The sequence below is a fragment of the Xenopus laevis genome, chromosome 8S (genome assembly GCF_017654675.1).
Source record: "Xenopus laevis strain J_2021 chromosome 8S, Xenopus_laevis_v10.1, whole genome shotgun sequence".
Classification (NCBI taxonomy): domain Eukaryota; kingdom Metazoa; phylum Chordata; class Amphibia; order Anura; family Pipidae; genus Xenopus; species Xenopus laevis.
This window is the reverse complement of record NC_054386.1, coordinates 30,928,720-30,945,407: the sequence shown is the minus strand read 5'-3', so window position 1 is coordinate 30,945,407 and position 16,688 is coordinate 30,928,720. Positions and strand designations below refer to the sequence as shown.

The following is a 16,688-nucleotide window of genomic DNA, read 5'->3' as shown; positions in this document are numbered from 1 at the left end:
ACAGCTTATTGTGTGCCCAGAACATTCCTTCTGGAATATTTTTGTATTATTATTGCCGCTTGTTTATTTGATGAGCCCTAAACACTTGCATTCCTCACATCTTTTACAGATCCACACAAAGACTCACCAATCAGCCGGTGGAGATGGCGATTTCCTGACCTTTCCTTATTAGGCAGTCTGAGGTCACATGTGCGCTGCCAACTGTGAAGCCTGGGCCGGCAATTTCACAGGGAAGCAGTAAATAATAATTATGATTCAAGAAGAAAGAAAAGAATCTCTGGGCTCCTTGAGAGCCAACAAACAAACTGCCTGTGTCAACAAATACAAGAGTCTCCCTATTGTGGATGGATACAATGGGGAGATACCCCTCCCCTTTAATGCAAGTGCAGCCAATGACATTGTCTCAGAGAATGATTCCAAATCAGCACCCTGGACAGCGGATATTAAAAGATGGATAGTCCTTATCTAATCTTTGGGCATAGTCTGTACAGAGAGATAGCATAAAAATATGGCAGCATATTAATTATTCCCCTATACTAAGCACAATTCAGCAGGAACAGTCCTCTAAGTTTACTCATAGTCTGTACAGAGAGATACCATAAAACTATGGCAGCATAGGTATTCCCCTGTACTAAGCACAATTCAGCAGGAACAGCCCCCAAGTTTGCCCTACGTGTTCTCATAGCATGTACAGAGAAATCCCATAAAACCATGTACTAAGCACAATTTGGAAGGAACAGCCCCCTGAGTTTGCTCATAGTCTGTACAGAGAGATATCATAAAACTATGGCATCATATGCATTCCCCTGTACTAAGCACAATTCAGCAGGAACAGCCCTCTTGTTTGGTTGCAGTCAGTTCCAACATAATACAAGACACAATGTTATACATGAAGGAATAAAGGTTATTATTGCCGTATAATCAGGGCTCTGTGAAGATCTGCCCCATCTCCCTGCTCCCCATTGCTTGTGCTACAACAGAGTGGCTAAGTACAAGATAATTACTGGGGATAGTTAGCCGGCACGGCACATGCTGTTTAATACATAGGAAACAAATGGTGAGAAGGAGAATGGGTCCCCTAAGCGTGCAGACTTGGCACAAGGATTTCTTTCCAGCTTTTTGTGGGAGTCTGGTGAGCAATTTGGCAAGTGAGCGTGGCTGGAGCGCGGCTATTTACTTTGAATGAAGTTTTTAAGTACAAATTATTTTCCCATTCATACAGTGTATTTAAATCCTTGGAGTTTGTGGGGAGTGGTAGATGCACCTGCTTTCATCCCTCCCCTTTTAAGTCTAGAGCAACCCTTTCCAAGGTCACAGAACCCGGATAGTCACAGTCTCACGTTTACATCACAGGCTGTTCAATTGCCCTTCTGCCCCTTCCCCTGAAATATTTATCTTCTCTTTTTACGAGAGGGATGAGCACTACCACTGGGGGGCACTGGTCACAAGGGACACTTTGTAGGGGCTTTAGCAGGTCTGTCAGTGCAGGGAAACATAGAGTATTTCTCACTTCTATCGACAAAAAGTATTTCTTTGCACCTGCCTAAATAACTTCTATAGTGCTGCAGCTTCTATTCTGTGCATTGGGGAGCATTGTTAAATAGTCACAAGTATTTATTTGATAAAACAGCAGTCCTGCCCTGCTTTATGGCTGAGTATCAAGCTATCTATATAACAGAGCATTCTGTCCCAGTGATTGCACAGACCCTATCTGATCCCCATTGGAAGCAGCAGTCCTGCCCTGCTTTATGGCAGCTGAGATTCTAGCTATCTGTTTAAAGGGGTGGTTCACATTCGAACAACTAGTTGTTTTCAGATAGATCACCAGAAATAACGACTTTTTCCAATTACTTTCTATTTTTTCTATTTTCTGTGTCACCATTTTTCTAATATTAAAGTGTAATGTGTCATTTCTCACCTTCTAAAGTAGCTCAGGGTTCTAAATTGATACATTTAGTTGATACATTTCTTGTCTTTGCCCCTGTGAGCAGAATCTCTGGGTTTCAAGAGTTGCTAACACTCTAGAGATGCTGCTGAGAAATGTATCAACTAAATGTTGCAAAATTGTAACAGTTCAGAATCTGCACCTGAATTACTGAACTGCCAGACTCAAACACCAAAGACACGAACATTCAACTTTAAACGTAGATTCTGGAAAAACGGTAAAAAATAAATAATGGAAAGTATTTGAAAAAGGTCTTTATTTCTGGTGAACAATCTGAAAACAACTCAACTGAAAAAGTGTTTGGAAGGTGAACAACCCCTTTAACAGAGCATTCTGTCCCAGTGGCTGCACAGATTCTATCTGATCCCCATTGGAAGCAGCAGTCCTGTCCTGTGAACAATATGGGAACAAGTTTTGTGCTGGAACATTGTTTATTGACTTCATTGTGGACTTAAATAACATTGATTTATTGCTTCAATATGGAGTTTAATATGAGGCGACACACTTACTCATGTGTCCGGTCATTGCTACTGCCAGTTTCCAATGTTTCAACTAATAGTTTTGATAGAACAGAGATGCTAACTTCATCCACAACCACAACTTATAAATACACGGCTGCAGCTTTTATCTGTACTAAGCACAATTCAGCAGGAACAGTCCCCTATGTTTGCTCATAGTCTGTACAGAGATATTCTATAAAACTATGGCAGCATAGGTATTCCCCTGTACTAAGCACAATTCATCAGGAACAGCCCTTCCCAAATGAAAATATAATAATAATTTATAATAATATAATAATTCCTATTGGTAGATACGTTCAGTAGGCAGTGTTGATTTGAACTACCATTTAAATGAAACTTGATTTACAAAAAGTCGGAGAAAGAAAAAGATTTAGAGATGAAATACTCTCATATAATAGCATTATAGGAGAGAAGCTAATAAATGGATTTATAAAGAAAATGTGGTTCCTGACACAATATGAGACGTATAATGGAAGGGAAAGGGGGGGGGAAATTATGCCTTTGCAATTACTATTAGGCATTATGTGTTTAGTTGCAGGATACATTTCATTTGAACTATTTTGTGGCTACTTCCAGGAGAAAATGGCAAAAAAATACAGAAAAACAGCAGTAAATATTGTCACAGGTTTAATACCCCCAGGCTGCCCCTGCTGCCAGTCCAGGAGGTAGAGTGCGGTTGTGCTTTCCAAAGCTTTATATAGAGGCAGTAACTCTTTACATTATGGTTTAATCTACTTTCATTGAAAAATGTTCCCCTTGAACTTTATTCATTATATTCTGCTCCAACCCATTCTTTCTATCCTCATTTATCAGCCATACTATTCAGATCTGATTTTTTACCCCCAGAATTTGCATTTTGATGCTTTTTATGAAAAGGTGATGTACCCCAAGGGGCCCCAGGCCACATATTATTATCCCTGCTAAATGTATTCATTAATATGGGTGTTGATAGTAGAAGGACCTGGGAAAACTAAGAAAAGAGGAGGAAGCAAGTTCTAAAAAAAGATATCCCCCCCATGGATGGAACTTATTGGGTCCCATATAAATCTGACACTTTTAAATATTTTTCTACAGTGCCATAATGACTTGGCCTCATGGTACCTGCTGTAAATTAAATCTGCCCAGGAGGAAGGCTGTGATGGCAATTTCATGAGCCGTACCTGAGCAAATTAATTCATAGGGAAGTTAAGAAATGTCATCACCCTGCCATACAGATGTTCTTTGTGCAAATTGCGCTGAATTGTAGAACGATGTACAGATATACCATCTGCAGCATATACATATACATACATACATACATACATACACACACGTACATTCTGGGTCTCTCCTCTGAACCGTGTATCCTCTCCGAGTTGCATCTTTATAGATGGGGTAGTTAAAGGGATGGTATGAGTTCAGGTGAGGGGAGCTTGTGTTAGACTGGGTTCATGTTAGGGCCCATGACAGAACCTGGGCTCATTCTCCGAATCATTAAATGTAGGGAATGATAGATGTTAAGGAATTCAGCACAGAGCATATAGAAAAACTGAGCTTATTTTGGTTATTTTTGGAGATGAAGATAGAGCCTTACAGTATAATTTATATTTTGGTACCTAGAAAGAAAATATCACCCCCCAGCTCACTGCCAGAAATATGTGAGCACACACCAATTGGGTAGTAGAGGCAGCAACTAAAAAGGCATGGCTAAGGCATAGTTCCCATCAGTTACTGTTTAAGGGGGACAAGCCCAATTCAGGACCTTGGACCATGGGGAAAAGTGTCCCTATACAGAGTATTGGCTTCCACAATGTCCCCTTTTTTGGGGGCTTGTCTGTCCACTATTTTGGTGTAAGGGACCCATGTAACTGTCATCAGGAATCATGGGGCCCCAAACTACTAAGCTAGCAGGTCCCAATTGTAAATCCAATGGACAACTGGACACCAGGACAGAGGCCCCTGCCCAAATGATCACCCCATATCCATTCCCCCCTGATCCCATTCTAGCCACACCCATTATATCATAACCCACTCTCCCATAAGTCTTGCCCCCTTTGCTACCTGCAAATCACAGTTTTCCTTTTTTGGGGGGCCCCTTCTGCCATGGGTGCTCAGACTGCATTTCCCATGGTACCTTCTCCCTGATGGTGACCCAGACAGCAGCAGGGTTACAACAGTGGTGACAGCAGCCCAGCCATGGCAGAATATTTATTCATTTTCTGTTTTTTATTCAATTAAGTGGTGAGCTTAATCGGGTGTATTCAGAGGGACTGGTCAAAAAGCAGGCACAGCGTTAAAATAAAACTGCATGGGCGCTTCATGCACCTGACTTTATAGATATCCCCTTATTTGACTGGAAATCTGTCAAAATTATAGGCATTTTGTCCAACTACACAACCGTGCAACACTTTGCATTAAGAAATATAAATGTTTGTGCAGTGTATAGACAATGAGTTGGCTCATGTTGCAAATGTTTTCTCTCTTAAGGGTTGACTCTGAATTTCTATGGACCAGAATTATCAGAAGGCACATCATGCCTGGGCTTGATCACATGCCAAAGCCAGCCCAGGTATTTCATCAAGCACAATTGTGAGCAAGCTCTGGGAAATTGGAAGATAAACTGGTACAAGGCAGGCAGCTGAATGGTAAGCATTACCGTAGTCAAATATATATATAATGCAGATATACTCCATAATCAATACCAAGGTGTCACAGTATCTCCTGTTCCCATGAGCAGAGAAGCAAATCAGAAGAGATGCAGAGCATATTTTTAGAGGCTACTCCAGTGCATGAAACGGATGGTCAAAAGCAGGATAAAAGGGAAATTCTATCAAATGCTAAGCCAAGATCTCCAGAGCACAGTTGACCACAAGTAAATTGAAAAGTGTTTCTACTCTGGAGAGATAACCTACACTTTTATCTGCCTCCTCAGAATATGTGAAGGGGAGAAAGAAGAAAAATAAGGTCAATGGAAACTTCCTCAAGAGGTTTTGAGTGGTGTTCTAAGTAATCAAGAGATCACCTGAGGCTGATTATATTTTGGTAAGTCTTGAAAGTATCTACAGGATTCATGTTGCGGAAGTATTGACAGCGATTAAGGGTATGAAATTATTTAAAAAGAATAATGGATATTCCGGAGTCAGACTGGGGACACGCAGCCGGGCGCTAAGACTGCTCGGCCTAGGGGTCGCCCACCCGGGAAATCCGGCACTGGGAATAGGAATATTATTGGGCGTTCTGCGTTCTGCTCAACAAAGAACGAACCCCAGGTCTAGAGAACTCCAGTTCCATGAATGACTATGGTTTATGATTTACATAAAATGATAGTGGAATTTCCCCATAGTCTTTGCAAACTAAATACGTTTTTGTGAACCTGGATGAATGAATATTAAATTAAAAGGATATCCATGTTCTTCTGGAATGGCCCAGAGGACCTGAGATATTGAGATCCTATTGATTGCCATCAATGACATGACTTGCCTTGTCTAGAGAGGACATAAGTCCCAGTTAGACTTTTCACCTGTTGACTGGCTTAACTGATGATCCACCTTTCATGTAATTTCAGTTTGGCCGCTAAATGTCTTCTCAGGAGGTTTTACCTCTTTCTAGATGTGCAGATGTTATTAGGAGCCCACCAAAGGCCAATTATATTTAGTCTAATTTTGAAAGTGAAGTCCAATAGGAGGACTGGGCCTAGTTCACCTAATTTTATCAGTGATGCTATACTTTTTAATTATGATTTTCATAACATTAAGGTGGGCTCTCCCCCTAGTCTTTAAAAAGGTTTAACTATATAAACTTCATCATATGGGTTTTGCATCTTGGAAAACAGCTGACCGGCCAAGACCAAAGTCAAAATCAGTACCATAAATGTATTTTGTGCACCATGATTCATATTAAATACATAGAATAGCCACATTACTTCTCGTTATTTCTCCTGGAAGAGCCTAGATGGCTTGAGCTATTCAAGCACCGTTGTTGCCATCAATGACATTACCTACCTTGTCTGGTGAGGTTGTCTGGCTCAACCAATAGAGCATCTTTCATGACAAGTCTTTACCTTGTCTGCACAATTGACCTATAATGATGCATGGCCAGATGTACGTTCCTTTCTCCTCTAATTGGCAAGCACCACGTCGTCGACAAAAAAACATAAAAGTGATTATTGTTATTATTGTGATGATTGCATATCTCTGTATATGAAGTTAATCTTCCCAAGTCCCTTGTCTAATGCACTGTCTAGTATTCAAAAACATGCTTTCTTACATCAGTGAGAGACAAGCTTCGACAGTCTTATTAGCATGGACCTGTGCATCTTGCTGATGTAGTTAATGTTCTTGGTCTCTCGCTGTAAATCTCAGACTTTAGGCAATGCAATGAGTACATCTCTTAATTAGCAAACAAGTGAAAGTCTCAGAGACCTTTCCTTTTCTGAATGTGTAACAGAGCATTAGCTCTTTTGGGTCTAATCAGCAGGCTTTATATATTATGCAAGAATTCAGTATTCCATGCATAACCCAAGGTCTCCATCAGAGAAACCAGCTCTGGTTCAGTTATGCACGTAATCCCATAGTGAATATGCTACTGAAAATTAATAGTTAAGGACACACTAACTAACTCAAGCAGTCTTAGATTAATTGTGCTGAGTGCAAGGGAATGCATAGGTTAGACCTACTGTAGTATCATGTGTATTATATGTCTGCTTTATGGTTCTGACCTTTCCTAATAATATTGGGCCAGATCGCTGGTTACTAGAGCTCACTCCAATGCCAATTCTTTTGGGTTAGCATGGTTGTGGGTAAATATTTTTAACTAATATCATTCTGAACAACTTCTTCTCTTTAACCATCCACTGCTTCTATCCTTTTTTTCCATACCTCCTCTCCTTCTGTTTTTTCTTCCCTTTCTGTTTGGAGTGTGGGAAGAGGACAGACACTGTAAATATGTACTTTTCAAGTCGGTGGTTCTTAAAACTGTCTACCAGTCATTCCTTGACGGATTCACTGGAATGTTTAGGGTCATTGTTATGTTGCAAGGACCACTTTCAGGCGAGTTTCAGGCAACCAGTGGTATATACTGTAGAGTATATATAGTTGTGAGCTGCCCAGGCCCCGATTCAACCTCAAATCATGACACCCTGCTTTACAATCAGTACTCGGTTCTTCTGGTGAAATGCTGCCTTTGCCTTGTCTGTTCAACACACATGGTTCCAGAAGTCCTACTCTTGCCTAGGTGTTCATGGGCAAAGTTTAATCTTGCCATGATGTTCATGGACTGGGCACATTTTTAGTTGTTTGATGTCTTGTCCATTTGTAAATGGTCTTCCAGACAGTGGGGTGATTTCTGTTTGATGATCTTTTTAAATATTACCACCCGCAAACCCATACGTGTATAAACAAAGACCAACCAAACTAAGTTTTGAGGTATAATTAAGGTTCCTCCAAGATCCTTTCACCTTTACTCATCAATATTACTGATACGAAGATCAAGCATCTATAAGCTGAAAAGTCAAAAATTGCCATGGATTGTACTTTTACTGTACAGGTATGGGATCCATTACAGGTATGGGAACTATTATCCAGAATGTTCGGGACCTGGGGCTTCCGGATAACAGATCTTTCTGTGATTTGACTCTTCATACATGAAACATGAATAATGAAAATATTAAATAAACCCAACAGGCTGGTTTTGCTTCCTATAACGATTAATTACAAGCTAATGTTTTATTTTTACAGAGAAAAGAGAAATCTTTTTTAAAAATGTTAATTATTTGGATAAAAAGGAGTCTATGGGAGACAGCCTTTCCATAATTCGGAACATTCTGGATAACAGGTTTCCGGATAACGGACCCATACCTGTATCTGGAAACCTATTATCCAGAAAGCTCCATATTATGCAAAGGCCATCTCCTATAGACATTTTAATCAAATAATTACTTATTTTTTAATTATTTCCTTTTATTTTTTTTTTAAAGGTATGGAGATCCAGATTATGCAAAGACCCCTTTATGCAGAAAACTCCACTTCCCAAGCAGTCTGGATAACAGGTTCAATGTATATATATATATATATATATATATATATATATATATATATATATATATATATATATATACTTTAAAAATTAAACATACTGTATTGAAATATATATATATATATATATATATATATATATATATATATATATATGCGTCCTGTGGGTATCAGCACTCGATACTTGTATGAGTTTGAGGTGCAGGATCAAATTAATGATACAGGTAATGCAAGGATCAGCACACTCGTTTGTAGAAAAGCAAAGTGTATTTTATTTCAACACAGCATTGTGTCCAACGTTTCGGTTCCTCCTGGGAACCTTTATCAAGGTTCCTTGATAAAGGTTCCCAGGAGGAACCGAAACGTTGGACACAATGCTGTGTTGAAATAAAATACACTTTGCTTTTCTACAAACGAGTGTGCTGATCCTTGCATTACCTATATATATATATATATATATATATATATATATATATATATATATATATATATATATATATATATATATATATATATATATATACTTTAAAAATTAAACATACTGTATTGAAATACTTAAAAACAGGCCAATTTGAATGGTCTTGATAATGGTCTGAGAAGGAGACCAACACGTTGGCCTGTTTTTAAGTATTTCAATAAAGTATGTTTAATTTTTAAAGAAATCTTGTTCTAAACGTTCCTGGTGTGCACCCATTCATCCTTATATTTATATACTCCATTATGGGTAGCACCTGGGTCATTTGTCCTTTTTGGAGTGCAGAGAAAACACAAGGATATATATATATATATATATATATATATATATATATATATATATATATATATATATATATATATATATATAATACATTAAATATCCTGCCATTTTATTAATTGAAGACAATGTTAAATTAAAAGAACCTAAATGAACGCATGATTAAAAAAAAAAATCTTTGGTGTAATTGGACCTTAATTGTCCAGTTCATCAGAGGGGAAGGTCGTATTAATGTGCACCCTTCTTAAGAGCCTGAGGCTATGTGAATTGATTAAAGTTTCCTGCAATTCTAAGCAATGTTAATGGGTCAATTAAGAAGGCAACCAACTGAGTTTGGCACTGCAAAACAGTCATTTTTTTATTCTTCGGAAAATGCAGAAAATCCCTCAGACTTTCATATTTTGTGGATGCGTAAATAAATCACGCTATAGCCCTAAATATTTTAAGGCATTGTGATGCAGCCTAACCACCTTCCAGCTCTTCAGGGCTTTGTGTCGTCACTTAAATGGGATTGAAAAGAAAAGGATTTTACTGTGATTGGACAGAAATGTTCTTAATGATGGAAATATTCTGATTGGGTGAAAGTAGAGCACATTGTGTAAAGTAATTGTCATCAGGACCGCCATCAGAAATCGCAGGGCCCCATACGGAAAAATTTCCTGGGCCCCCTGGGCTGTGCCCACCACAAGCCCCACCTACAGGTCCGCTCCACCCCACAAAACACACTACAAAAAAAAAAAAAAAAAAAGCCTAACATCATGTTACCAATCTTACTTGCTTTGTCTACATCTTGACCAGAGAGCAGAAGAAATGGAAAATGTTCAGAGAGAGGCAATTAAATATATTAAGGCAGGAAAAGAAAGTAAGGCTCAATAAAGAGCATGTGTTTATCTGAAGCACAAACAATGTATAAAGATAATGATCTAATATTAAAGTGGCCCTTAATCAAAATATGTTGCAGCATCAGCTTTATGACCCAAAAACAGGGGGAAACCAACCTAAACAGCAATTCTGGGTTCCAATTCCTAAGATGCAATCCAGCATGATGTTGGTACTTTACACCATGTCCTGGTGTCAAAGGACTATCATTATGAGTGTCAGGAGGAACATAGGTGCCTCCTCCGACCCAAATCATTCAGACCTGCAGGTTAGGATGTATCAGCCGGCACAGGCTGCAAATGGGCCCTATACTCACTGCCTGCCCAATGGTAGAAGGTAAGGACAGGCCCACCTTGTGGCTTGTGCCTCACACCACACTTTTTGATATGCTTTAAGGTGGCCATAGACACACCGATAATATAATATAAATCAAAATTTCGCTCGATATTCAGTACACGTATGGTGGGAGACGACATATATCGGCAGAAGATTCGGTCGGCTTGTTGATCGGGCTTGCCGGAAAATTTTGATTGAGCTTTGAAGGCACCCAAACATCGGCCATTGCTGAATCGTCAGATACAGGTAGAATTCTATTGTTTCTACCAAAGATTCACCTCAACACGTGTGAGTTGAAACGAACAATCTTTCTTGGAAATGTCTTTTCCAGGAAAGATTGTAATTGTAACGTCTATGGCCACCTTTATTTTTGCTTTTTCAAATTATGACAATTAGAGCCCTTGTGTCTTAGTAAATGACTCCTTACCCAATCTGTGCAAGTGGCAAGAGGTCATCCATTAAGAAACTGGAAGCGGGAGTTCCTAAATTAACTGTATCTCTGTTCTGCAGATTTCTACACGAATACTGAATTGGCTTGCTTGTATCTCCCCATCCCTCCACCATTACCAAACCCCATAAAATCAAACACACAGAACGTGCCAACTCAGTATCAAGAATCTGACTGCAATTTTCTTGGTGCAACTAAAACTTGTTATCTAAATTCCGTCTCAGCTGACAATTTAATGATAATGGCATTCTGTTTGTGTTGCATTGGCGACAATATTACCATTCCAGTCAAACATAATTCTGGGGAGAAGGGAAGAAATTTGGAGGTCCTAATTCATACAGCCTGAGACCTAAATGATAGTCATTTTCCTTTCTGCCTTAAATTGTTCCTCCAACAATTACATTTCAATTAAAGAGAGGGTTTTCAGACTGAAATAAATACAAATTGGCACAATTCCTCCACTTTTATTGCTACAGGGAGAAAATCACCAAAAGAACAATTACACTATTAAAACAGGATTTAGAGTCTTGCACAAAAGAGGGATATGTTAAATGAAATCTTTCCCAGTGTCTAATGAAGAAAAGAATGATTTTGTTTAAAGGCAATCTTGGCACAGCTTTAGCACTGGGTACCGCAAGGGTGGGGCTGTAATGGTACAGTGGGCTGGGCTACAACACTCTGATGGATGCTTACAGTGGGAGGGGCAGGAAGTCTTTGACTCAAGCACTGGGTGGGACTAAAGCACTGATATCAGCTTTAAGTGGGAGGGGCAGGGTGTCCAACTCAAGAAGTGGGTGGGACTAAAGCACTGATGGCATCTTAAAGGGGGTGGGCAAAGAAGAGTGTATCTCAGCCAGTGGGTGGGACTAAACTACTCCGATGGAAGCTTAAAGGTGGTGCAAACCAAGACATTGTGTCTGTATATGGTCACAGAACCCCTCGTTGACTTCTAATATCCTTATCCTATACAGTAGGGGGTACATTATACCTTATAATACATAAGTGATACTCGCAGTTCCCTGTATAACTCAGCCTGCAGCCTTGTGCCTTTATATGGTCACCAAACCTCCTCAGTGACTTCTAATATCCTTATTTACAGTAGGGGGTACCTTATCCCTTTTAATACATGAGTGATACCTAGAGTTTCCTGTATAACTCAGCCTGCAGCCAGTGACTTCTAATATCCTTATTTACAGTAGGGGGTGAGTGTAGCATTGCTTCCAATTGTGCTCAATTAGAGGAAATATTTGGGCCTTTAAAAGGGCTGAACTTACAAGAAAGAAAAAGGGGTTTGGGGCATAAATGGGTGTAGGGTATGCGGATCAGGGGGCAGCCTGTGACAGTAAAAGCAATGGTAAATAACCCAGAATTATACTTTCATTTCTTTCTTTTAATACCACTGTCACCACACAGAGCAATATAGACCATGTCCTTAGCAGAAGGAAGAAGCCATCGATTTTATTAATCCCCTGAGCCGAGCAGGGATTTCATATATATCCGCTCCTTTGGGTTTGGTATCTACAGGTTAATATCCTCCAGCTCAGGCATTATTGGCCATTAACAACTTGCTAAATATTTCATTTATCAGTGGGTTAAAGGGCAGCTGTTGGGAAGCAGAACATTTGTCTTGCGCTTCCCTGAGTGTCATTGATGCATCTCTATCTGGCGACTCCGGCATCTCATTCACCGGCTGCAAATTAGTTCAACCTCACAAAGGACAAAAGGGATGATCAAGTTGATCAGTTTGTCCAGCCACAAGGTGAAGCTGTAGATAACACATCTAACACATATTAACAGTCATACTGCATAGATCATGGGCCGTAACCCAAAAAATTACAGTTAAGCAAATGACCACTGGGATATAGGGTGTACTTTCCCTTGAATATCCTGTCATTTGTGTAGATAATGCTAAAGGTGGGGAGAAATTGAATTTAGAGGAAGTAAATGTTATAAAATGAACAGTAATCAATATAAATTAGTAATATATATGCTACTGCATTGTCGCAGGCACCAGGGAAGGACTTTGCACCATTTATATTCCATATAATTATCATCATGCCGCCCAACCCCGCGCCAGAGAAGTCATTATTCTCTGAAAGTCAGAGAGGGACAAAAACAACTGGAATAAGTTGGTTCCACTTAGATTTATCTTAGATTTTATTTGAAAAGGAAAAAAAAAAAAGAGCCCAAAAAAAAGCCCCGTTGCCATGGAAATGATGTAGATACACATTAGCCGGCACTTGCATCTCATTTCTTTCAGGCACCGCAGTCGCTGCTGGAATTGAGAAGGATAAATAACAGCAGCGAGTCTCTAAGCCGCATGTGACGCAGTGCGATCGGCCACGGAATCAGGGAAACTGGAACCAGCCGTGAATCAGATAAATATATATATATATATTACTACTAGTGAGAAGAGGGTCCCCTGAAACAGGTAGGTAGGTGTCCCATCTGAAACTTTACAACCACTGATAAAGTTGAATTTACTTGGAAAGCTGCTTAAAATTATGTTTTATTTCATAGCATGAATTTCGACAGAATTCCTTTTTAAGGTTTTGAGTCAGGACCCCCAAAGGCAGAGTCAAATCAATGCGGATCTGGGTGAGAAGAGAGTATGATTGCAGAACTAATAAGTAATGGAAGCCCGCAGTGGTTCTTAACGTATGGGTCCCGATAGAAAGTTAGACTGTCCTAAAACCTACAATTCAGTTGGTCCTGGTGGAAATGGTGGGCCTAAGATTGCACATGCCCAAGAGCACCAACCACAAACTCTACCGCCCAACCTGATCATCTCCTAAACTGTAGACACATGAAATGAGGGATCAATCACAATGCACCCCCAACCCCCACTGAGTGTGTACCCACTGCTTGGGTCCCATGGCAGAATTCAAGACTCCGTCCCACCAGACCAAACTGGTATCTTATTAGTAGGGAGCCCACCAACTGACTGATATCTAGCCAAAAAAACCACAAAGGTTTAAAATGTATGACCAAGTCCTTTTCTGATGGGTCTCCATAGCCTCCACTGTGGGATACGATCAATGGTTCAAGTGTGAATGAGTCGAGCCTAGGTCAGCAAACCAACAGATGGCCAAATTAAATATGGGTCAAGTTGAGGAAGCTCTGGTCAAGAGAATAGATCCACCAGATTAACTCCAAGGTCCAGTTGGACCATGTTGACCCTTGTTTCTGTTCCTCTGTGTGTGTGAAAAAGTAACATGGCCAGGTTCCTAGTGAGTTGAGAGGAGCAAAGTGAGTAGCCAGTATTGTGCAGGTAACACATGTATGAGACATTCCGACTCTCAATCTCTGGAAGCAGATTTCCTTTACAAACACAGATAGACCTTCCTAATGAACTCTTAGGGGATGGGATTGTGCCTGCTTGTTACCAATCAGCAGAAAAATGATGGGGAAGAGCTCACACTCGTACAACAAATGGACTAATGAAAAGTGTGGGGAGCCTGCGCTCTCTGGGAAATGATAAATAGGGTGCAATGGAAAACTCATTAGTGAGCTGATAAAGGTCAGCGTGGAATTAAAGCCATTCCGGGGGAAGGGAAAAATAAAATAAAAAAAAGGCAGAAGCAAATTCTGAGTTTCCAGTTCTGCTAATTTTCTAGGCCTCGGGCTTTCTGCCAAATGCGGCAACCACACAGAGCAAAAAAAAAATATATATATATATATTCTTATATTTCGTTCTGGGCATAGTCCAAATCCATCTTTCTGTGGCAGCAGCTGGGGTTGAGGATAAAACCCGAAAAGGAAGAGGGGGATTTATTGGTCCCCGGGTGGTGCTGCAAAAGAACTTCCATTAAAAACATGATTTTAATAGAAAATAATGCGATCTGTTCATTTGTGCATTGCCTTTAAAGCAGGAATATACGGTATTCATAGGCTGGCTTTATTTTCTACTTATCTTCCTTGAAATATACAGGGGGTTATTTATAAACACTGGGCAAATTTGCACCTGGGCAGTAACCCATAGCAACTAATCAGCGATTATCCTTTTTCAGCCAGCTGCAGGGTGATCACTGAAAGCAATCATCTGATTGGTTGCCATGGGTTACTGCCCAGGTGCAAATTTGCCCGGTGTTTATAAATAACCCCCACAGCGTAGAAGTCTTTTGTGCGCCCAGAGCATTCCTTCTCTGTATATTTGTATTTATACATATCGGAGGAGGGAGGTGCCATATTGATTAATTTAGATAGTACAGTATGAAGTTTTAGCTTATTGTGTGCCCAGAACATTCCTTCTCTGTATGTTTGTATTTATACATATGGGAGGAGGTGCCATATTGATTCCCTTAGACAGTACAGTATAAGGGTATAGCTTATCGTGTGCCCAGAACATTCCTTCTCTGTATATTCGTATTTATACATATGGTAGGAGGGAGGTGCCATATTGATTACCTTAGACAGTACAGTATGAGGGTATAGCTTATTGTGTGCTCAGAACATTCCTTCTCTGTATGTTTGTGTTTATACATATGGGAGGAGGTGCCATATTGATTCCATTAGACAGTACAGTATGAGGGTATAGCTTGTGCCCAGAACATTCCTTCTCTGTATATTTGTATTTATACATATGGTAGGAGGGAGGTGCCATATTGATTCCCTTAGACAGTACAGTATGAGGGTATAGCTTATTGTGTGCCCAGAACATTCCTTCTCTGTATATTTGTATTTATAAATATGGGAGGAGGTGCCATATTGATTCCCTTAGACAGTACAGTATGAGGGTATAGATTATTGTGTGCCCAGAACATTCCTTCTCGGTATAAGTTTTCTGTAAGGCCACAGGTAGGACATTACTGTCCAGCCTTGTCAGGGATCCCTCCTTCTGTAATTTTGTCCCCCACCAGAATGAAGTCTCAGCAGAGAATGCAACATCTGCAGGGGAGTGTAATTTCCATGAAGAATTCGGTTAGCATAAATAATTTCCATAGCGTGTGACAGATAAAGGACAAGTCCGGGAATTGGTCACACCTTAACCAGCAGAAAATCTAATGATCTTGCAATGGAGCCTGGCACAAATTATTTTTTAATTAGCCTTTTTTCTCTCCACATCTGATTAGCTGATTAGCCGAATCTTTCAAATTTGCTGATCAGCTGTGACCCGAAAATCCCAGAAATCTGATGAATCCAAGGTGCGAGTTTCAGCTAATGAAAAGGGTTTTAATTGCACATTATTGCAACGAATCTAGCTGCCACTTACTGTGGCAAAAAATAGTTGTTGCAAAACAGAGGATGTTGGGAGAGACAACCATCATCTAGAATATCCACTCCCCCCTTTTTTTATCAACTGGCTTCTGCTGCAGTTTTTCAACCAGCAATGAAGGGTATAAAACAGTCAGACAGACATGACTATCAATAGCCACAACATTTATATAACTAACTACAAATTTCTCTGGGTGGCTACAGGGAAGGGCTGTCCACCAATGAGATCATTGTCCTGGACCCAATGGCACTTTAAAGTAGTCCTAACTGGCAGGTATGGTGTTCTCTAACCATAGTCTGTAACCCCTAGCAACCAATCAGAAGCATCCTGGAGGACCAAAGCATTCACTTAGTGAATGTAGATTGTAGATACCTAAGACAGATACAAGTAGCAAGTGATTAAACCTTAGATCTAGTACAGATGCTCATGCAATGGTGGAATGGTCTTAGAAATGGCAGAACGCTTGCTTGGGGTTCTCTGCAGGATAACTTTGGAATGGATCATCTTTCCAACGCGAGTGTAACAATATTTTACTCACAAAGGAAAGTTATATAATAATTCAATTGTCCTGGTGGTCTG

At 39.9% G+C, this 16,688-nt stretch overlaps 1 protein-coding gene across 5 annotated transcripts in view; it reads right to left on the bottom strand.

Annotated features, from left to right (window-relative positions):
• The window catches only part of LOC108699920 (disabled homolog 2-interacting protein), a 254,554-nt gene that overhangs the window by 127,093 nt on the left and 110,773 nt on the right, over positions 1-16,688 (bottom strand). The window lies entirely within an intron of this gene.